A 23,212-nucleotide genomic window follows, 5' to 3' on the forward strand; every position below is an offset into this window, starting at 1 on the left:
CTGGAATGGTGAAATTCACAATAAACTCACAAGAAGATCCACAGGATTTTCTAATGTACTTACTACAAGTACTGGAAAACAAAAACATACCTATAAATGAAATCTTCCAGATTTCATACATGGGGAAACATACATGCACTCTCTGTAACAATGTGACACAGGAACAAATCCCTAATGAGTGATTTGTGTATGTATCCATAGCTAATTGTGAATCCGTTCCATTTCAGTAACTTGTACAAAATGCAAACCATGGTAGATTATGTACTACCTGCAATTCAGATAATTGCTCCACCATATTAATAAAAATACATAGTAAATACATAATACTAATGCTTCTACGTTACAATGCAGATGGTACCAAAAACAACTGCAAACTGACTGGATTCACACATGGTCAAGTATCACTTGGTAAGAAAACCTTCACAACAATAGGTATAATCTATCGCGCAGGAGTCACAACCAATGCAGGTCATTACACTGCATATATTAAAAAGAAATGTGCTTGGTTCGAATGTAATGACAGTACCCTTACTCTAAAGCAAAGATTACCTGCAAATCTCACAAACGCTTATTTAATATTCTTAAAACCAAAATTTAATAACTAATCTGTACTTAAACATTAACAAAACTTCAATTAAATAACTATAAACTGTTTCAATACGCCAAAGGGTATCTAACTGCCCCAAGATTCTACAACAACCAAACAGATAAACAAATACCACTAAATTATAACAAGAAATAAACAAGTAAAAAACACCAACAGGTATCTAACTGTCCCAATATTTTGCAGCAACCAAACAAATAAATCAATACCATTAAATTATAACAAAAAATTGACAGTTAGAATATGCCAACAGGTATCTAACTGCTCCAAAAATGTGCACCAAGCCAACAGATAGAACATTAGTCAAAAACAAAAAGTGAACAGTAAAAACAAACAAACAAATAGACGGTAGCATAACAAAAAAGTTTTTTTTATCTATCACACAGGAGGCACAACCGTTGCAGGTCACTACACTGCATATATTACACAGAAATGTGGATGGGTTGAATGTAATAATAGTACCATTATTCTAAAGCAGAGATTACCAGCAAATCTTACAAACACTTCTTTAATCTTCTTAAAACCAAAACGTATAACTAATCTGTACTTAAACATTAACAAAACTTCAATTAAAAAACTATAAACTTTTAGAATATGCCAACATGTATCTAACTGCAATAAAAGGGTTCCCCACACCTTTTAGAAAAAAAAAGATTGTGCCACACCAATGTAAGGTAACTAGTTGTTGACTTTATGTAGTTGTAGTCATTAGCATAAATGAAAATACAAAATCCCCCTCTCAAGCTGCAGTACAACCTCGTAACAGATGTTACGAAGTTGTACTGCAGCTTGAGAGGGGGATTTATCCCGTCAATTATTGGTTCAACAGACGGCAAAAAAACCTCTAATTGGAACATAGTTATCAGCCCAGATTTGAAAAAGACACTGGTGTGTCGAAACACGTGTCATCTTGGAAGGGCTTTTGTATTTTCATTTATGCTAATGACTACAACTACATAAAGTCAACAACTAGTTACCTTACATTGGTGTGGCACAATCTTTTTTTCTAAAAGGTGTGGGGAACCCTTTTATTACTGTTTCACTGAGGGGCTGGGGTTCTGCCCCTCCATGCTCCACACACCTGCAACACATCTTGTCGAATTGCAAATTCAGGTATTTGGCGCATGGGAACCAGTTAAGTTGGCACAACCAACCCCAATAACTTAACCACATGTATCTAACTGCCCCAAGATTCTATAACAAACAGATAAATAAATACCACTAAATTATAACAAGAAACAAACAGTTAGAATGCGCCAACAGGTATCTAACTGCCTCAAGATTTTCAACAACCAAACAGATAAAACAATACCATTACATTATAACAACATTAAACAGTTACAACAGGTATCTAACTGCTCCAAAAATATATAAGAAACCAACAGATAGAACATTAGCCAGAAACAACAAGTGAACTCTGAAAACAAACAAATAGGCTGTAGCATAACAAAAACAAGTTTTTTTTTAATCCGACATTCTTTTTTTCCCCCACAGACCCAATGAGTTGAAAAACAAACACAGAAACTGAGCAAATAGCACAGTACACTTGTTTGTAATCTACTAAATATGAGGGTCAAAATGAATAAACAATGTCTATTATTCAATGCTATAAGTCCTTACAAACTACCAATACTAACATGATCTTTTCTTTTATCACAGAAATTGACAAATAATATATGTACTGCAGTTACCAAACCAAACAGGAAGTATAATACAATAAGTACAACTCATAAATACTGCTCCATAACACAACAACTGAAGCAAATAGTGCATATAACTTCAGTCTTGAATGCATGGCCCATGCACCCAAGACTCCAGAACCTGGCCACAACCACCGCAGCATATCACACCCATGAAAGCTTAAAACTTCGGTACTTGTAACTTTGGTCTTGCTTAGGCCCTAGACCTGGCCACAACCACCACATACACCCAAGACTCTAGGCCCTGACCACAACCACCATATGCACCGAAGACTCTAGGCCCTCACCACAACCACCAAATGCACCCAAAACATTTTAACCATGCCATATAGCCTTTCTAATGTCCGCAGACACCATGCGTGTTCTTAGAACAGTTTCAACTTGCCTGCGAACAGTACGGACAGGTACAGTGTCCTTAGGAAACCTCCATTTTCATTTAATTACGGACACCCCGGACACCGTGTGTGTTCTTAGAACAGTTTCACCTTGCCTGCAAACAGTACAGACAGGTATAGTGTGCTTAGGACACCTCCATTTTCATTTAATTACAGACATCCGGACACCATGCGTGTTCTTAGAACAGTATCACCTTGCCTGCGAACAGTACATACAGGTATAGTGTCCGTAGGACACCCCCATCTGGGTCGATTGTGGACATCAAGGACAGCACGGCTGTCCGCGGACACAACAAACACAACAGCGATGGCTACCACCTAAATAGATACAATGTTTGAACCATCTCTTACCCCCGCATCCCCAAACAGTCTTACAGGCCAACACACTTGCCAAAATTGTATTTCTCCACCATTTCTCATTGCGCTGTTCGTGGACGTCCGGGGATACAAGATGTCGGGCATTTCCAAAAATCTGACACACGCCACGCTCTCCACCATCCAATCGGCGAACACACTGCAAGTCCGCGGAAAGATGCAAGTCGATTAGCCAATCAGGACACTGTCCGCGGGAAGTGTGCCCGCGGACCGAACATAGATATCACTAATTATTTTTTACCTACTTTTTGGTCATTTTAAAAGAAACTACTGGACGGATGTTCACCAAATTTACAAAAGCACACTTTTGGGACCAAGCCGCTGCTCCTGCCGCAAATTTGGTGAACATCCGTCCAGCGGTTTGGGCTGTAGGCGTGAGCAAAGTTTTTTCCCCATTCAGTCTATGGGAAAAAAAGACATTTTGGGACCCCCCTATAACTTGGCCCCCCCTATACCAAACCTCACCAAACTTCAGAGTGGGCCATATACTTTTTTTGCAATGTTTGGTGAGGTTTCGTCCAGGGAGAGCGAAGTTATAAGCCGGCCAAAAAGTGCTCTTCCTATGGAAACAGCAACTTAACCATAACTACACGTCCACTTACAAATCACAATTTGATGTGCACGGGCTATATATCTAGCCCATGGACGGGGTAGAAAATATCCATTTGGTCTATGTCATCATCTCAACAACCCTCCCCCTCATATAACTACACCAATAGTAATCCATGTCATTACCCTCACATTCTTCTTCATCATACTAGTACCCAATAGTAATCCATATCACCCACCACATCACTCTTCCTCATCCCAGTACCCAATGGTAATCCATATAATTGCCCCCACACCCCACTTCCTTATTCCTGTACACAATAGTAAACCATTTTCCAATTTGATAATAATACATGTTCTATCTTTTGTTTGTAAGTGAACTAGCAACTCTATTCTATGAAGTTGCACACACACTCAAACCTAGAACCTATGTTACAAACTTGCAGCTAAAGAACTACTTCAAAAGATAAAAGACAAGGATCAAGTGTTGGGGTCAAGTATTACAAATATATTGGCTAATATGTGTGGCACAAAATAATACTGGTTCCAACTTCATGCTTATGTTTGCCGCATTGTGAGGAACCTGGGGCCGCACATGCAATTTGTTGAGCTTAGTTGTGCAGAATATGCAACATATGACTTATATGACTTCCGATTCAATGCATATCAAAAGAAATAAGGAGTAGACTTAAAAAGTGCAGAATAACTTTGTTCTCTATTTAATCCTCTGATAAGTATGGGGCAACAATTAGGCAAAGAATGGTTTGTGGGAACATCCCTACCTGGATCAATTTAGCAATCAAATGTGTAACAGCACTTTAGGGCAGAATGTAGGACATGTACTTACAATGCATAAGGCATTGACAGTCACTGATTTAATAAACTTGAGTTGTGTTAAGGGAAACAATATGTATTGCAAAAATGATGTTAAAAATGCACTTTGACTATATTGAAGGTAAAGGGGCAGCCATTTTAGCTGCCCTGGTAAATGACCATTGGTCAGTCAAATGACCTTTCCCTCAAAATGGCTCAGTTGGTTTAGAACTATAGAATGTTCTAGAAATGGAATGTGGAGAGTGGAGTGTGATAGTTGAAAACCAGTTTGAGGGGCAAATTGACTTTTTTCTGTCCAACTGCTGCATATTCATTTTGAGAAAACATTGGCTTAGCTTTTCCTGAACAGCCAAGCTTTATCTGTAGACTCATTAGTCATCCTCAGATAACTTCTGACTGAATTCTGATGTTCATTGACCCGCCGCACTAGCTATGTTCCATGTCCTGGAGGTGTGTGGCTCTCTTCTTAGGCTTTAGCAAGAGAGACAAGGTGTCTTTTATTTTTAATTCAAAAGGTAAGGCGCATGCGAGTTGTTTGCATGACATGGGGCACATTATAAGGTCCTTTCTGCAGTGCAGTTTCATCTCACATCTCCTTAAACAACACACTACATGAGTCCATTGCTGTAGCCCAGCAGAGTTTGACTGAGGCACACATCACTGTGGCCTAACTGAAGGCAGCTGGGGGGCATGCACCTGCGGCCAGGAGAAGGCCCTGTGGTATGTGTCCCTGTGGCCAGGTGAAGATGGATGTGGTATTCATTTGCCACTTCTGCAGGAGGGAGCAGCACTCTGTACTAATCTGCAAGTTAATGGAGATTAGTCTCTCCTTTGTTCTGTTTTCTGCTTTTCCTATGAGTGAGTAGTTAAACTCTTCTGTAGTGTGTTCAATAGAGATGTTTAGTCCAGATTTGTTTTTCCATCAGGGATCAAGGTCAATGTGTGCATGACAGACACCTAATCTGTCCCTGGATTTAGTAGGTATGATTGTGAATGCCTATTTTATTGTTTTAGAAATACTAAAATGACTCCCATTCAGGTCAGGTTAAATACACTTCAAGAAAAGGTGGCTGGAAATAACTATTAACAATTATGATGTCCATCCTGTTATTGGAGTGAAACAGAGATTTTAGTCTGTTTGAAATTTGAGAGGAGTCAAACACCCCAGGTGTCCCGTATTGGAAATATTAAAATTGTGTACTACCTTTACAGTACAGAGCTTTACTGTATATCACTTAAATCATTAAATTATCTTTTCAGTACACATTAAGAACTGCAGCAGTGTTAAGCAACTTTACTGCCACACCTCTGCCATTGGGGCTGTCTTCAAGGGATATCAAGGAACTTTTATCTTGTTTGTTAGTAAAGACCCTTCAAAGGGCCTGATCATGACTTGGCCGTTACTGCCGGCGGTATTACCGCCGGCGATAATAGCCCTACCGCCAAACTCCCCGGCGCTAATAGCGCCGGATCACGAGTTTGGCTGTAAAGTAATTCCCCATTGAGCCCATTCGGGAATGCCCCATTCCCCATTGGGCTCAATGGGGAATTTTTGCGCTCTTACCGCCAGCGGATTTCCCGCCGGCGGTAATAGCGCAAATTTTCAGCGGATTTCCCCCCAGCTCAGAGCTGGGGCGAAATCCGCCGAAGCCCTGATTCGGTGGACCCTTAAATCCGGTGGTATTAGCGCTACCGCTGGATTTAAGGGTTAACGCCAAAGTCGTGATCAGGCCCAAAGTCTGTGAGTTCCTCATTCACAGCTCCATGTCTGGCTGATGATATCTAGCGGGTCCGGGAATTCATCATCATGCTAACAGGAGTTTTCACACTCTTAGGCATTGGATCACTCGGCTGAATTTTCATGACTGGAAGCTATTTTATCTTCCATTCATTAGTTACTGACAATAATATTTGGGCAGCAATACTTGGTGCATAAGACACTTGGTATGGGCACATAAGATGGACACATAAGAAAGGTTTGGCTCATCTGTGATTTGGAAAAACTGGGAAATATTTTCCGTTATACTAGGTGAATGGTGACATATTAGATTTGTTTTTGTCTATATACATTTGTAATCAGTTTATTTACATAGGCCAGTTTTTAGGGTATGATCTAGTGCACTATTTATACATTTTTTTATTTATTTATTTATTCATAATATGCTCTGATAGAGGGCCGTTCACCACTCTGTCACCTTATATGCTAATTTAAACAGTGACCCTTTATTGAACACCACAGAGTTCAGTGCTCTGTACTTTATATATGTTTTGATATAGTTATTGCATTTGGCAATGTTTAGTATTAGTCACTGAGCAATTGTGGAGAATTATTGGTCCATTACAGCATGCAGTATATATAAGGGGTGATTCCTCTGAGTTTATTAACCACACCTGGGATGATATTTCTGCAATTATTCAAACTATTAGTATTAACTGACAGAGTGGTTAATACTACATCCTGTAAAAGTGTTACTATACTTCCACTACTGTTTTATTGCTATGTTACACTTCATTCCCCATCTTCTCTTCCTTTTTCAGCATCTGCGTGTAACTTGGGCGTTATCTTGGATACTTATCTATGTCTCTCCCTTCACATCTGTTCTATTTGCTGTTGTTGTCGTTATGTACTTTTAAACATCTGCCATACACATCACTTTCTGTCTTTTCATGCCACAAAACCTGTTCTTTTTTCTCTTGTTTTTTCTCATAATGATTACTTCTCTTCTCTATTTCTTTGTCTTCCTATCTCCCATCTTCTTCCTCTTCATTCCGTTTAAAATTCCTCAATTTTCTGCTTTTTTCTTTACCCACTCGCTCTTCAATTACATCTCCTCTACTTTCCATTTGACTACTCCCTTTTGAATCATCTCTCCTCTACCACTTTCTCTCAACTGTCTACAAATGTACACATGGTATTATTTTTCTTGTTTACACTCATTCTATGTCCCATCTCTCTCTCTCAGATGACATCATTTATTTCATTTAACTCTTCACAAAGCTCCCTGTGCTTCTTCTCATTTCCACTCCGTTGATCTCTTATCTCCCTTCCCCCCTCACTTTGCTCTGCCACATCTCTCCTTCTTTCCCAATCAAACCGCAAAACTCATCTTTTAGCGCTTCTCGTCTGATTCATTCTCTTGTTTCTCCCTCTTCTGTTTGTACTGCTTTTTGATATATTTATGTTCAGCGCCTTTGACTAAAAGCTCTCTATAAATTCAATAAAATGATGAATGAAATCTGCAAAAGAAAGCTGTCCTCCACTTGGAGAAGTACAGCACTTCTTTTGGAGAAAGGATTACCAGTGACAAGGCAATCACATATTCAAATGTTTTTGGGGCTAAATAAGTTCCCTAATTGGGCCATAAGAGTGATGACACTGTTTTACAATATACATTACATTACCTTGACATCCCTATAGAGCACAAAAATAATGGCCTACAAACTAAAATCTTATGTTTCCATTGACCTAAGTGTGGCAAATACTGTAGACGCCGATAGAGAAATTGAGGGAAATGCTTCATCAAAATGTCATTTTGGATCACCCTGACCAGTTTGTACCAAGGGTCAAGTAAATAGTTGCATGTCAGCTGTTAGACACATTGTGAAAGGCAAACCTCCATTAAATGCATATGAAATTAAAACAGATGAATCCTCCGAGTGCATCAACGATTACAATCCCACCATTATAATCCCACTATCATGTTGAATGCTAATATAGGCATTCTATACATTAAAAACAATTCAACTTCAGTTTCATGATATATGACAGCCTGAGAAAACTGAGCGAATATGACCTCTGGCATGACATATCATCTGAAAAACTATTTCACAAGAAAAAAAGCTACAGCTTCAGTATCAAACTGATGTCACACAGATAATGCTGGTCTTGCAAAGCTGCAGATCATTTAACAGGTTCAGCCTTAAATGTGAAATCTAAGCATATTTTCTGGTTCTTCATCTCAAATAAGAGTATTGAAATTTTACCAAGAAATGTAATATATAGCCATAGAAAATCCCAACAGCCAAGACACTTAAAATATCATTTCATTGACAAATACAATCCTAACAGAAACATGTTTATGTATGTATGAAATAGTACACAAATACACATACAAATATAATGTCAGACAAAACGAAGTAGCTCGCAAATGTTCACTACTACATAGTGAAGGAAGTCTAGCAAGACTTTGAAAACCTAGTCACACATTAACCATGTAAAATGCAGACCATAAATAATTGAAATTGTAGGTTTCAGCCCTTGTTTCTAGCCACCGGATTGGCTGGTTCCCCCATGCAGGGTGATAATGAGGCTTCTACCATTCCTTTTTTTGGATGGTTAAGTTATAGCCCAGTACTTACTTGATTTTCTTTAAGATTCCTGAAGCCTATTGCACTAGAGCATAACTGCACTCTCATATATCTTACAGATGAAGCATCATCCTGAACCACTTAACAGTGCATTATGAGACTTGAAGGCTGACATCATTAATTGAGAGAATGCCATTATTTGATTATCAACCTTATTGAGGTAAGGACCAGCTCCTGCTATATGGAGCATTTATCATTACAACAACATATAGTGAGATTATAATACTGAGTTTATTCTATCTCTACTCTACAGACAAAAATTAATTTTGGAACCTGAAGAATAGGAATTCTCCAAGGTAGTGTTGATCTATATCTTCATCAAACAGATAGACCCGCTTCAAGAGTCAGCCAGGTAAATGGCAGCTAGAATCTGTGTAAGATTTAAGCACAGCTTGTGCACTGAAGAAACAATATTGGTGTAAACAATACTGTTAATATACTTTCTATTTACACTTTGGATAGTTGATGCAGACATAAGAATGTATTAATTGAAACTTGCTCCTGTTGAAGGGATATACTGAAACGCATTGAAGTTTTTTAAAATTTGTTATGTTGAAATTGATTTTGATGATTTTGATTTTAAAATATTGTTACAAAAACAAAACATTTTTTCAGAAAATACATGTCATACATTAAACGATTTAACCACTTGAACTGTAAACAAATCTTGACTGTTCATTGATCAGTAAATACACTGTGCAGGGGGCGGGAGTGTCCATTAGTCAAGGACACTCTTTTGGGTGTTGATTGTAGAATAGCTGAGAATAGCAGCTAGAGCTGCATTTTTCTCCACAGAACCCCAAATAGACATACACCTGTGCTTACATCCATTAAGAGTATTGTTCACCTATAGGTGCTAGAATAGCTGTAGAAGGTGTAGAAGGTGTAGAATAGCTGAGAATAGCAGCTAGAGCTGCATTTTTCTCCACAGAACCCCAAATAGACATACACCTGTGCTTACATCCATTAAGAGTATTGTTCACCTATAGGTATGTGCACTACAATATTGGAAAGTAGAATACATTTATTTAGACAGCTATTCTGTTATAAAAGGACATACAAAGAAGGGTACGAGGAGTCGCCCCTAGGACGGCATTGTACTAGGTGCTAAAAATCAGCTTAACTTGACATGTTATAAATGAAGTGTCAGGAACGATTACGTGTTGTGTGGGGTGGTAGACCTGGGCCCTCCTAAGGAGAATAACAAGTTACTAGTTAGTAATGTGTATGTGCCATGGGGAGGGAAGAACTGTGCAGAAATAATACAGGCACTTGAATTGGTCTTCCTAACCTGAAGGGATGAGCATGCTAATGCACTGATTGTACTGTGAGGTGATTTTAATGGTCATGGAATTGGTTGGGACATTGGAATTACATGGGGATGAATAAGGACTTGTCAAGGAATGAAGAAGTTATGAAAGGAAAAAGACAGATGGTTTTACTATGGGATGAGTTTTACTGTGAAATAACCTGGTCAATGCACGATATCTGGGAGAGGGCAGGGCAAAAGGATGTGATGAATCCTACTTGGTATAACTATCAATATTCCAGTACTATTGACTATCTTTTTATAGATACACGTTTGGAACCTTACATGCTGTCAACTCATTTGCTGTTTTATCCTTATAGTGACTATGCAACATTGAATATGTTGTTGCAAGTGACCCTACAATAGGGTCTCCAAATTGAAAGGTTGTTAGTATGTTAATGATTGAGGGAATTGAATTATTTGGCATTGAAAACAACATTAAATCATTGAAAGAGCATGCCAGCAAGATACAGTCTAATTTGATTAAATGTAAAGACAAATCTAGCTTTGAAAGATTTCTGGAAACAATAACATCGATATGCCCAATATTATGGTTCTGGTAATCAGCGCATGCTAGTTAGAGATAATGAGAATACAATTATCCCATATGACGCCATAATCACTGTCAAGAAAGAACTACTAAGGAAAATGTTGAGAAAGGTCTGTAGTAATAGTGATCTTACTCATGGTACTATAAAGGAATACATTCATACATTTAAAAAAATGAATACAGGAACTGGATATAAAAAATAAACATAGGGTATCTGCTTCTCCTGCCAGATGGAATATTATGTATATGGTGCTAAAAAGAGGGAATACTAAAAATGTCTGGTCCATCTACCACAATATGCAATTAATTAACCCTATCGGGGAGAAGAGGCAAAGACATATTGAGGTTTGTGACAACATGAATCAGGACAATGTAAGCCCACTAAGGCAATACAGATACTACATTGAATATTACTGTCAGCATATAAGGGAGATGATAAAAATAAGTAATGCCTCGTGAGCCCCGGGTCCAGAAGGGCTTGTAAGCTTGGTGTTTAAAGAAGACCCCAGATATATGGGTGCTGATCCTCAAAAGTTTGTAAGCATTTCCAACAGTGGTATGGTTCCCTACTACTGGCAAATGGCGTATGTTATCCCAGTATTAAAAAATGGAGACAGATCTGAACCTGGGAATTATAGACTTCTGGCAATGCTTGTTGAGGCTAGTAAGCTTTATGAAGCTGTTTACTTAAGGAAATTGAACAATGGGAAAGAAAAGAAAGCATCTTAGATACATTTCAAACTGTTTTCAGATTTGGTTTTGCACCATACACAGTCTTATTGTGCTTCAGAAACTGATTGAGGGTGCCAATACAAACAGAGACACAATGCTATATGTAGCCTTGATTGATTACACTGCCACACTACCACTTTTGATACTATCAATAGAAACAAGCTATGGAAGAAGTTGATCAGATGGAGTATCCCGATGGGTCTCGTAAAGATGATACAGGCAGTATATTGGAATACAAAGATACAATTAAGATTGGATGCACAGGACACCCTTTCTAAAGTGACTACTACTAATCACAGTCGGAAACAAGACAGTGTTGTGGCCCCTGCTTTATGTAATTTGTATTCAGCAGACTTAGACCTTGAACTTGTTGGAGCAGATAATTTCCCCCCGAAATTTGGCACAAAACATATTCTATGGCTACGTTATGTCGAGGTCTCTGCACAGCAGACTGATAAACTTGCAAAACTCAGCAATGCTCTTCTGGAATACTTTAAGAGAAAGGATTTAATAATCAATTACTCCAAAAAACAAAATATGACATTTGGCAAGGACAGTATGAAGAGGGCTGTCTCCTGGTATATTGAACATGAAAAGATTGAGCGTGTTATGCTGTTGAAATATCTTGCAGCGGTTATTAGTAACAGTAATGTTCTAATTAAACTAAAGAAAAGCTGCAACGCTATTGGAACATTTGCTGCAGTTAATCATTTTATTAAATCCCAAGGGTGTAGGTCCCTGAAGGGATTGATTAAAATATACCATGAAAGCATTACACATGGGTTTCTATATGGCTTGGAATAATATTTACATCGTATGACACAATGGTTTAGTGTGTTATAAGGCAAATTATGGAGACCAGTCTTGGGACTGGACAAGGTGTCCTGGTACAGAAAATTCGCCCTGAGTTGGGTAGTCTGGATTTGAATGTCCAATTAACCATTAGGAAGAGTATTTTATATTTGAAAATGTGATTCTCCGTAGACGACCCTGTTTTCAATGTATTTAATAGAATGATTAATGGTAATTTAGATGGATTGGTTTATGAAGGATCAAGAGAACTTTCACACAGCCATTGATTGGCAGCAAGAGGAGGTCGGAACTCTTTTTTTTTCTGTTTTTGTGATTGTTACTTTTAAGACGAAAGTGGTAGTGCCCGTATGTGCAATGGGAAATTAAATGCATACTAACACAGACATAACTTTTCAATTAGAAACACCTTAAATCTGCATTTCGTATTTTACAGCATTGACCCGTTATTCCATTGATCATTTGGAAATATCACAAAACGGTGTACCGTATTCCAAAGACATTCATGTAATATGCGTCAAACCACGAGACAAGCGTAATGCGTCATTGAAAAGAGATCATATATTCTCAAATTGTACTTTAGTTTTAAATTAAATTAAAAACGATGTTATCATTTAAACTGATACATGACTGGCCTTCACATTCGGAATTCTTGGTCTCACAAATATGAAACGAGAACTTGGAAAGTGAATTGTACCAAAAGGACAATAAAATATATACGTTCTGACTTAACATGTGACATCCCCTCATTTGTCATCAAGTCATGGCTCTGGTGATGCAATTCACTTTCAAGTCCGTTGATCTAGCTCTATCGCCAGCTGTCGCTTCTGTGCCCTAAGAGAAAAGATGCATCAGTTTGGAAGTGCAGCCTTAGGCTATTGTATGCAAGTGGCGTGTAATAATCTGAGATGAATGGCATGGCGTGGATTCAAAATGCGGTAAAGGTGTAGGCGAATGATTTTTCCAGGGATGGTCGTAGTATGGCTGTTTCCTGCGTGACTCACTTTTTTACTGTTTGAGAGTATACAATATGAGTGCATGGATGAAAAGGAGGCCACAATTCAGGTTTATGCATAATGTTTTTGAGTGTTATTGTCCACCTCATGAGGTTTACTTTGCCACTCAAGGATCGACTCTACGGTTCATATGAAAATAGAAAACTGCAAAATCAATATTGTATTTGCCATCTAATTTTAACCATTAACAAAGAGGTGGTAAATATTGATCATGTCCTACATTTTAGGAGAAACCACAGTTCCCTTCACCACTTTAACCATCATGTACTGCTTGGACAAAATATATACATATATGTATATCACACGGCCCGCAGTAAGTTGCTGAACTCATAGGAAGACCACTTATTCAGTAGCTTATAACTACGCTCCCTCTGACGAATCCTAACCAAACTTTGCAAAAAAAAGTATATGGTCGGCTCTGAATTTTTTTGCCAAGTTGGGTGAGGTTTCGTGCAGGGGGGCAAAGTTATAGGGGGGTCCCAAACATTTGTTTTTTCCTTAGACTGAATGGGGAAAAACTTTGGGCACGTCGACTGGCCGAACGGCTGGACGGATTTTCACCAAATGTGCCACAGGAGGGGGGGCTTGGGTCAGAAAGTGTGCTTTTGTGTGTTTGTTGGAAATCTGAACAGTACTTTTGTTGCAAAGGACTGAAATGCACATCCCAAAAAAATGGTGATATCTGGGTCCACTCTGCGAACCCATTTCCCTGTTCGCTTCGCAGACAGAAGTGTCATTGGCTTGTGGTACAGCAAGCTGTCAGAGAACTTTGGACACGGCCGGTGGTTAGCTGGAGGGAAGCGTGCTGTGCGTCAACATTTCTTGGGAAACGCCGCCATTGGTCTATCGGAGGACAGTACGGCGGCGGAAGGGTCTGGAAAATGTACCGTACGTCATTTGTTGGCGGCAAGAAGGGAGGGATCGGGTCGGGGAGTGAGAAGTGGTTCACGTGACTTATGTACATAGGTGGAAGAAGACGTAGGAATGCCTGCAGTATTCGTGTGTATTGCACAAATTTGCGGGTACCTAGACAGGCGAGTACTGTGCGTGTGGTGATTGGAGGCAGCTGTCATAACGGCCCGATAGCTTCTGCCACAATCTGTTTGCAGTGACCTCGTTTCGTGGTGAGTGGTGACAGGTGAATTTCAGAAGGAGAGTGAATTGCACATGACATAGGTTGGGTGGGAGTGCGGGTGGCTATGCTCTGTGGATGGAATGCGGTAGTTGGGAACATGGTGGCATGCATGGCTGAATGAAGTAGCGGTGGGTCTGTGGAAGGATTAGACTAATGGGTGCATGCCCAAAGGCCATAGGCTGTAGGGCATGCACTGAAGATCGTAGGGCTTCAGCATACCCACCGCAGCAACAAATGTCTGACTCTGCATCCGGGAGAGGGTGGTGCTTGCATAGTGTGGTGTGTGCAGATTGGTGGGAGTAGGGTCAGTGTTGCGAACAGAATGTGGGTAGGTTGGCAGTGACACAATACTTTGTGAATGGAAGTGGGTACGCCCATAGTATGTGAATGAAAGTGCACAGGGGTGCAGGAGAGAGTGTTTTCTTTCTACATTATGGTAACTGTTGCAATTTGTTGCTGCATAGCTCCATGGCAGTGCGTAGGTTGGGTAGGAGTGCTGGTAGGAGTGGTGTGTATGTGGATTGTCGTAGTTGGTGACATGCATGGTGGCATTACATTGCAGTGGATGTGTTCAATGCCTAGAGTATTGGGTGCATGGCCGGAGGCCGTAGGCCATGGTCCATGCACTGAAGAGCCTAGGACTTGAGGACACCCACGGCAGTAATGCATTTTTGACTTTGCATCAGTTAGAGGGTGGTGAGCTGTAGGGAATGGTTGTGGAGAAAATCTCAGTAGCCATAGAGCAGCAGGTGAGGTCACTGTTACAACATAGTAAAGTTTTGGATGTGTGGTTGGAGATGGTTCAGTGAAAAGTCATGCAGTGTGGGCACATGTGGGCACAGAGTGCACTGTTTCCATACTGTCAGTATGAAAGAGGGTATGGTTGAAGTGTGGGAAAGGTTTTGATGTGTGGTTGGAGATGGTGCAGTGAAAAGTCATGCAGTGTGGGTACTGGGTGCAGTGGAAGACGGTGTGGTTGAAGTGCAGCTTTTGTGTGCTTGGTTACTATGCTGTATGCAGATTTGTTGAAGTAGGCCCAATGTTGTGAAAATGTTGCGGTTAGGTTGGCAGTGACACAATACTTTGTGAATGGCCGTGGGTAGGTGTAGTGGAGGCAGTGGTATGTTTGTGGATTCTGCTAATTGTGACCTGTTTTCGTGAATGGGTGTTTTATGGTGTGGGGAGTTGGGGTGAAGTGCCACTACCTATGTATGTTACGTTTGTGCAAATTGTTAGCTGCCCACAGTGTTGTGCTGGGTGTGGGCAAGGGTGGACTGTTGTGTGCATGGCCAAATGTGTGCTGGGTGCACGTCAGGATCTTTGTGGATGCTGAAATAGTGCATCCTTTAGCATAAGTTTCTGGTGGAGGGGCTTTGGAAGCAAAGGTACCAAGCACTGAGAGTGTTTAACGGTAAATATGGAGTGGTGTACAGAAATGATAATGTGCAATACAGAGGTTCAGTATGTGATTGGTGCATGCATGTTTGAAAATTTCACAGCAGCCAATGAGGGAATGTTGGAAAAATGCCACTGCAAAGGGAAGAAGTATTGTGTCTGCTTTACTGGGGCCTGGCCCTCGCTGTAGCTGGGAATGTGCACGTGCCCTTCTGAGCATGGAGCCTTCGCAAATGGAACTTTGGGGATTTTCCAATGAGGTGTTGAGGGTGTGGTTCACAGGAAGGGACGGTGACATATTTACCCAAACTTCGATGCAGTGAGGTTGGCAGAGATGGACAGATGCCAAGTGCTGATAGTGGGTGATACCTTTGTGCTTGATCTGCACATGCATGCCGTGGAAAGAGGCTTTGATACTGACTTTCAGCTGGAAGGAGTGCAGGCTTTTTGGGGCACAGTATATGAGTGGGATTTCAGGTGCGTGGATTTCCTTTGCACAAGTGCGGCCTCTTTTGGTACTGTTGAAGTGGTGGTCGTGCATTTTGGAGCACTACATTTGGGGTACATGTCGTGCTCATGTTTGCTTGCGCACCTAAAGAAGTTGATGACAGCAGTGATGCAGATGTTTCCCACTGCCAAGGTGATGTTCTCATTGATAGCACCAAGAGGAGCATGGGACCATGGCGGTGTAATTTGTCCAAAGCCAGAGGTCAGGAGATGTTGGATAAACAGAAGCATGTATGACATTATGTGCAGTGCTGGGATGTTCTGCACCAACTATGAAAGCATTAATAAACAGCAAGATTTCCATTGGTTCCAAGGAAATGGTATTTTTTTTACTTCCATTGGCAATGGTGCTTTGTTTGCCACTCTGTACGAAGCATTGCAGAGAATCCTGTAGAAATGTAAGAGAAGTGTTCATCTTCAACTGGGAGAAATGTCAGGAGGAGAAGCAAACAGACAGTCAGCAAAAAGAGAGAACACAAAAAAAGTATGCATGCACGTACATAACAAAAATATGACAAACCCCCCACCAAAAAAATAAGTGTTTTAGAGACAGTACTTAAGACGTAATCCCGTAACCTGTTTTACAAAAAGGAGGTCTGTTTGTACAGAGAAATGTAGGAGGCTATGGTGAAAGTGTGCAAGGTAAGGGGCAGGCATCCTGTTTGTTTGCATGCACTGCACGCATTTGCTTAATGTTGCTAACATACATTATGTGCTGCTATTGTGGGATAACTTTTCTGTAATACATGCATTACAGTGGAAAGACCATTTTGTGAAGTCTGCAAAGTATGTATCAGGCATCCTGGTGTTATGAATGCAGTGTGTGTATCATATGATATGATGTGATATGGTATTCTATGGCATTTGTACGGTGCCTACAAACAAGTGTGTGAAGGCACGATGAAGAAAGGGAGGCAGAACAGAGGCCACACAGAGACATTGATCCCACTAGGCCAGGTGACAGAGAGTGTGCAAGTGAATGGGAAGAGAGAGGGTAAAGTGGAGTACATGGGAACAACAAGAAATAGCAATATATGCAACTATGGCCAATGCTGGCAATTGGAAGGATCAGTGTAGACATCAAGTGGTAGCTGAACTTTTAAGGTTACAAAACACAGTCCTCAAGTGCGGGGGTTGGCAGAAAGCCAGTACAGTGGTGGAACTGACCGGAGGGAGGTAGCCTGGGACACAGATTACAGGGTGGGTACGCAACCAGTGCACAATTATTTTTAGGCAGGAAGTGAGCAGGGGAGAGTAGGGGAAAGAGAAAAAGCAAATGGAAAGGTTTTGAGGTGCTCCCAGACCCTTAGGTGGTTCTCCTCAAGTTCCAGGAAGGCAGAGAACCTGTTCCAGTGGGAGGCCCCAGCAGAAGAAAGACATCTACCACCAACTGGTTGCATGCAGAAACAAGTGACCCTGAGAAAGTAGTAGGTGGATGTTAAGCGGAAACCTCTGCAGTTGCCTCTGGGACCACTGCAAAAGATTTAGGCCTACAGGTGTTTGACAGTAAACCCGCTTGGTAGCCGTCTGTACCACACAGATTCACCTGGTAGCTGTGGCTGAGCAGTCAGACTTCTCTCAAGAAAAGTTAGGCAGTATGTGGAGTATACAAAATAGGGCAATTTACACAGTAGAACAAGCAGACACGGAACAGAGCTTGGGTGTAAAGATATATATAGTTATTTATTTATAAAAACACATCTATGACAATCACACTGGCACTAATACGGCAAACAACTTCAATTACAATTACTATAAGTAAATCAATCCCCTAACAATATTTTCGACAAGTCTAGGTTCAACGGCACCACTTATTTGCAGACAGAGAGAGGTGAATGCTTTAACCTAGATGGCACTCTAATATTCGTTTGATCGGGAGAGAAAAGGCAGGGTATGAAACCAACTCAGTACCAACACTTTTACAAAACAATGCAAGGCAAGTAAGGCAGGGTCTACTGTAGCTCACAAAGTTCAGAAGCCAGGCCCACTCGGAGAGAGGCAAGGCGATATGTCCCAAAAAGTATCACAGTGGAAATGCACTTCGAGTGTTTGTAGCAAATTGTCACAGAAAGATTGGACCAGTTTAGAACAGAAAGTTAAGATGGCCTGGAGGCGACCCAGTGGGAAGGTAGGGATTTAAGACACCCCACGCTACCCGACACGAGGGAAGCCAGGCGGACACGGTACCTTGTAAGTGCAGGGATAGCTCCGGCGGGGGCAGTTGTTCCTGGTGGTGGATGCAAGACGGGGCTTTGCCAAGAGATGAGATGCTCTCGTCATCGAAGGAAAGTTGAAGATCGTTGCACCACCAGGGAAGAGACCAGCTGCGGAGTGCTCCGTCACAAGGCACCAGCTTTTGGTCACGGTACAGTGGTTAGTGACTATCCCGTTGCCGGGGTGCTCAGCACGGGCAATCCGACCACTACGTTGTGGAAGCGAAGAAAAAGCAAAGGGGACTGGTTGTTCCCGCCATTCAGGGGAAAAAGACTCTCCGGCCAGGAGATCTCCTCTGTCGTTGGGAAGTGGTGAGTCGGTTCAGCAGGGCTCCACCGGAGGTGTCGTCGTTGAAGATCGGCTCAGCTTTTAGGTCTAGTAAAGCCAATAGTGACTTTACATGCCCTGGGAGACAGTAGTCAGTCCCAGGTTATGGAGTCTATGGTGGGGATCCTCTAGGACACCCCAGTGTTACGCCACGGAGGGTGCAGTGTAACACACATAGCAAAACATATGAGACCCTATGGAGTAAAAGACCCCATAGCCCATTGACATTCAAAGGAATTAACCACATTCATGTCCAAGAGTGGGAGAAAAGAGTCTCACTCTTGGCAGGATGGAAAAAAAAACTCCAGAAATCCAGCAAAGCTGCTGGGGGACTCACTAGGTTAGGAAATTCAGCCTAAACAGAGAATTCTCCCTAACACTCGCCCCCTCCCCCCCAGACTAAGGGACAGGAGGATTTAATCCACTCCTGGATGAATCTCATACCTTTAGTCGATGATATACATCCTAGAGAGACCATCAGCATTTTTGTGGTGACACCCTGACCTGTGTTCAATGGTGAAATCAAACCCTTGCAGGCAGATCAACCATCTCAGTAGTTTCGGGTTTTCCCCTTTCATTCGCATTAACCATCTCAAGGGTTGGTGGTCATTCTGAATGACAAAAGTAGAACCATACAAGTATGGCCTAAACTTCTTCAGAGCCCACACAATAACAAAGCACTCTCTTTCGATTGTTGCCCACCTTGTTTCAGGATCCTTCAGCTTGCGGCTGATGAAGCAAACAGGGTGCTCCCTACCTTTCCCATCCAGTTGACTGAGTACTGCACCTATTCCTACATTTGAAGCATCTGTCTGCACAATGAAAGTTTGGTGGTAATCAGGAGCTCTGAGTACTGGGGTTTGGCAAAGAGCCTTTTTCAGGTTTTCAAAAGCCTGATTGCACTCCTCGTTCCATCTAACCTTTTTAGGAAATTTGGGAGAGGAGATGACATTCAGAGGAGAAGCTATGGTCACATAGGTCTCAATGAAATTCCTGTAATACCCAGTGAGACCTAAAATGGCTCTCACCTGGGTCTGAGTAGTAGGTGTTGTCCAATTTTGCACAGCTTCAATCTTACTGAGCAAAGGCCTTATTTCTCCACCTCCTACCTCATGTCCAAGATAGACTACCTTACTCTGTCCAATTTGGCATTTACTCGCCTTTATGGTCAGATTGGCTCGTCCAAGAGCCTGCAAAACATCTCTTAGGTGGGTTACATGTTCTTCCCAGGAATTGCTGAACACTGCTATGTCATCCAAGTATGCCATGCAGAAGTCCTCCATCCCAGTCACAACCTGGTTTACCATCCGTTGAAATGTAGCAGGTGCATTTTTCAGTCCGAAAGGCATTACCTTAAAGTGGTATAAGCCAACAGGGGTAGAAAATGCAGTTTTCTCCTTGGCATGGTCTGTCAGGGCTATTTGCCAATAGCCTGACGTCAAGTCAAATGTGCTGAGGAACTTGGCGGAACCAAGTTTATCCACCAACTCATCTGTTCTGGGCAAAAGATGGGCATCAGTCTTGGTGACTGCATTAAGAACTCTATAATCCACGCAGAATCTAAGTTCTTTAGATCCGGCCTTTGGTACTAACACAACTGGGCTAGACCATGGACTAGTAGAGGGCTCTATTACCCCGAGATCGAGCATCTTGCTGACCTCACCTTTGATGTGGGTTCGTACATTTTCTGACATGCGGTATCCTCTGCTTTTGGCTGGCAGACAGTCACCAGTGAGTATTTCATGCTGGCCCCAAGGGGTCAAGCCTGGTGAAAGTGAGAACAGAGAGGCAAACTGATTCAACATAGATTTGCACTCTTCTTGTTGCTCAGGTGTCAGATTTGAAGAGAGATTGACTCCTTCAATTTTTTCGTCTAAAGGTAAGCCTCTCAGGAGATCAGGAAGAGCTTCACTCTCTTCTTCTTCCTCTGATGATGCTAGAAGCAATGCTCCTACATCGGGTCTCGAGACATACGCTTTGAGTCGGTTGGTGTGGAAGACTGTCGGAGCCTCCTTGGGATTGCCCAAGTCCACCAGATAGTTGACCTCTCCGAGTTTACCCACAACTCTTAAGGGTCCCATCCATTTGTCTTGCAAGGCCCTCTGCCTTGTTGGGATCATAACGAGAACTAGCTGGTCTTGAGTGAACTCAACCATGTTAGCCTTTTGATCATGCCAGTGCTTGACCAATGCTTGTCCAGCTTTCAAGTTATCGCTTGCTTCTGTCATCATGTGCGACATTCTCCTCCGGAGACCTATCACGTAGTCAGTCACTCTGACTGGCTTGGGGGAAGCAGCACTCTCCAACCCCTCCTTAATCAGGGCCAATGGACCTCTGACAGGATGACCATAGAGAAGCTCAAAGGGAGAATAACCTACTCCCTCCTGAGGGACTTCTCTATAAGCAAAGAGAAGGCATGGCAGTAGAAGGTCCCATTTTCGTTTAAGGGGTTCTTCTAAAGAACCTAAAATGCTCTTCATGGTTCGGTTGAACCGTTCTACCAACCCATTGGTTTGTGGGTGGTAAGCTGTCAAGAACTTGTAGGTAACTCCACAGGTTTTCCACATGGCTTTCATGTAGTGGGACATAAAGTTTGACCCCCTGTCAGAGATGACTTCCTTAGGAAACCCGACCCTCGTAAAAATACCAAGGAGAGCCTTAGCCACAGCCGGAGCTGTAACAGTCCTCATAGGAATTGCCTCAGGAAACCTAGTAACATGGTCTACTACAACAAGTATAAACCTGTTGCCTGAGGAGGTTGGAGGATCAAGGGGACCAACAATGTCAATCCCTACTCTCTCAAATGGGACTCCCACAACTGGGAGAGGCACTAAAGGTGCCACATTCTTGGAGCCAACCTTACCAGAGGTCTGGCAGGTGTGGCAGCTCCTGCAGTGTTTTTCTACTTCGGCCCCCATCTTTGGCCAATAAAAGTAGAGAGAGAGCCTTTACTTAGTCTTCTTGAAACTCAAGTGACCAGCCAAAGGAATCTCGTGGGCTAACTGCAAGAACTGTGGTCTGTTCTCTTGGGGTACTACAAGTCGTTTGTAGTCTTCAGGCGCAGACTCGGTCGGTTCACTTAGGCCTTCTTCCCAGTGCAACCTGTATTTCCCAGGCTCTTGCCCTTCAGCCTGAGCTTCTGCCTGGTGGCGAAGACCTTCCAGAGCTGGACATTCCCTCTGTCCCTTACTGAAGTCTGCCCTGTTGGATCCACCTTCTGCCAGTAAAGACTGCAGCTCAGGATGGTCAACAGGATCCAGATCTCCAATGAGTTCTTGGCCTTCCATTAGCTCTTCTTCAGAGTCTAATTCTACCACACAGGGTTGTACCTCCCTCTCAGCCTCAGCTGGAGGGGGAGTTACCGGTGTAACTTTGGACATCCGCGGGGAAGTCTGTTTTGGCTGCACTGAAGTGCTGGCTGCTGGTTTCGGTGTAGAAGTTTTAGGTTTCCCTTTCGCTTCTGATTTCTTGGAGACAGCAGCTGACAATTCCAGTGGAGCAGGAGTGATATCTTTCTTCATCATCTCCTGGAGAGTACCTCGCATGGTTCTCTCCCTTGCAGGTCTGGTTAGCTCCTGTAACCGTTTACTAGGAGGTCTGGGGGTATGAGACACAACTCTGAGAGTTTTTAAATAGTTACCCAACAGAACGGTCCTGGTGCTTCACTCTGTATGCTGACAGGTATCTTCACAGTCATGTCGTTACACTGGATGAGAACTGGTAATTGGGGAAGCATCTGCACAGGCCCTCCAGCTAACTTGGTGAGGCGTTGGGGTGCCTTAGCAACATCCTCAGCTATGCTGGCCCCAGTGTCCCTAATGGCAGGAGTCTCCTGACCATTCACCTGGACACTGTCCTTATAATACTCTTTAGTATTATCTGGGATAGAATTATAGACATCTAAATGTTGTTGTTCCCACAAACCCAGAGACACTAAAGAAAGACTGGCTGAGACTCCAGTGGGTTCATCAGTCAGTAGTATAAAGTTTCCACTTGCCATTTGGACTTCCTCCTCTGGAGCGAAGGCTAAGGAGACAAGCTGGACCCCTGAAGGTTTACCCTTGCATCAGGGATCTCCTTTCACATAGTCAGTCGAGCCACAATCAAAGCATTTGCCGAATGCTTTCTGGAATGGTGGCTTGTTCTGGCCTCCCTCCGGTTTGGCACCAGAAGTTACACTATTCTGCTGCGGTTTTCCTTGTGGCTTACCCTTATGGTTTTGTTTGGGGCCCTCTTTGGAATTTGAGTTATTAGAATTCTCTTTTGAGTCTTTTTTAGGCTGTTTTCCCTCATCCTTTTTCTGAGTTGCCCCAGAATCCTTATGAGTAGCCCTGTTGGCAACCCAAAAGTCAGCTGCCTTAGCTAGCTTCCTGGAATCCAATTCCTTCGAAT

This window comes from Ambystoma mexicanum, chromosome 6q, assembly GCF_040938575.1.
Source record: "Ambystoma mexicanum isolate Mex_15411 chromosome 6q, UKY_AmexF1_1, whole genome shotgun sequence".
NCBI classification, from domain to species: Eukaryota; Metazoa; Chordata; class Amphibia; order Caudata; family Ambystomatidae; genus Ambystoma; species Ambystoma mexicanum.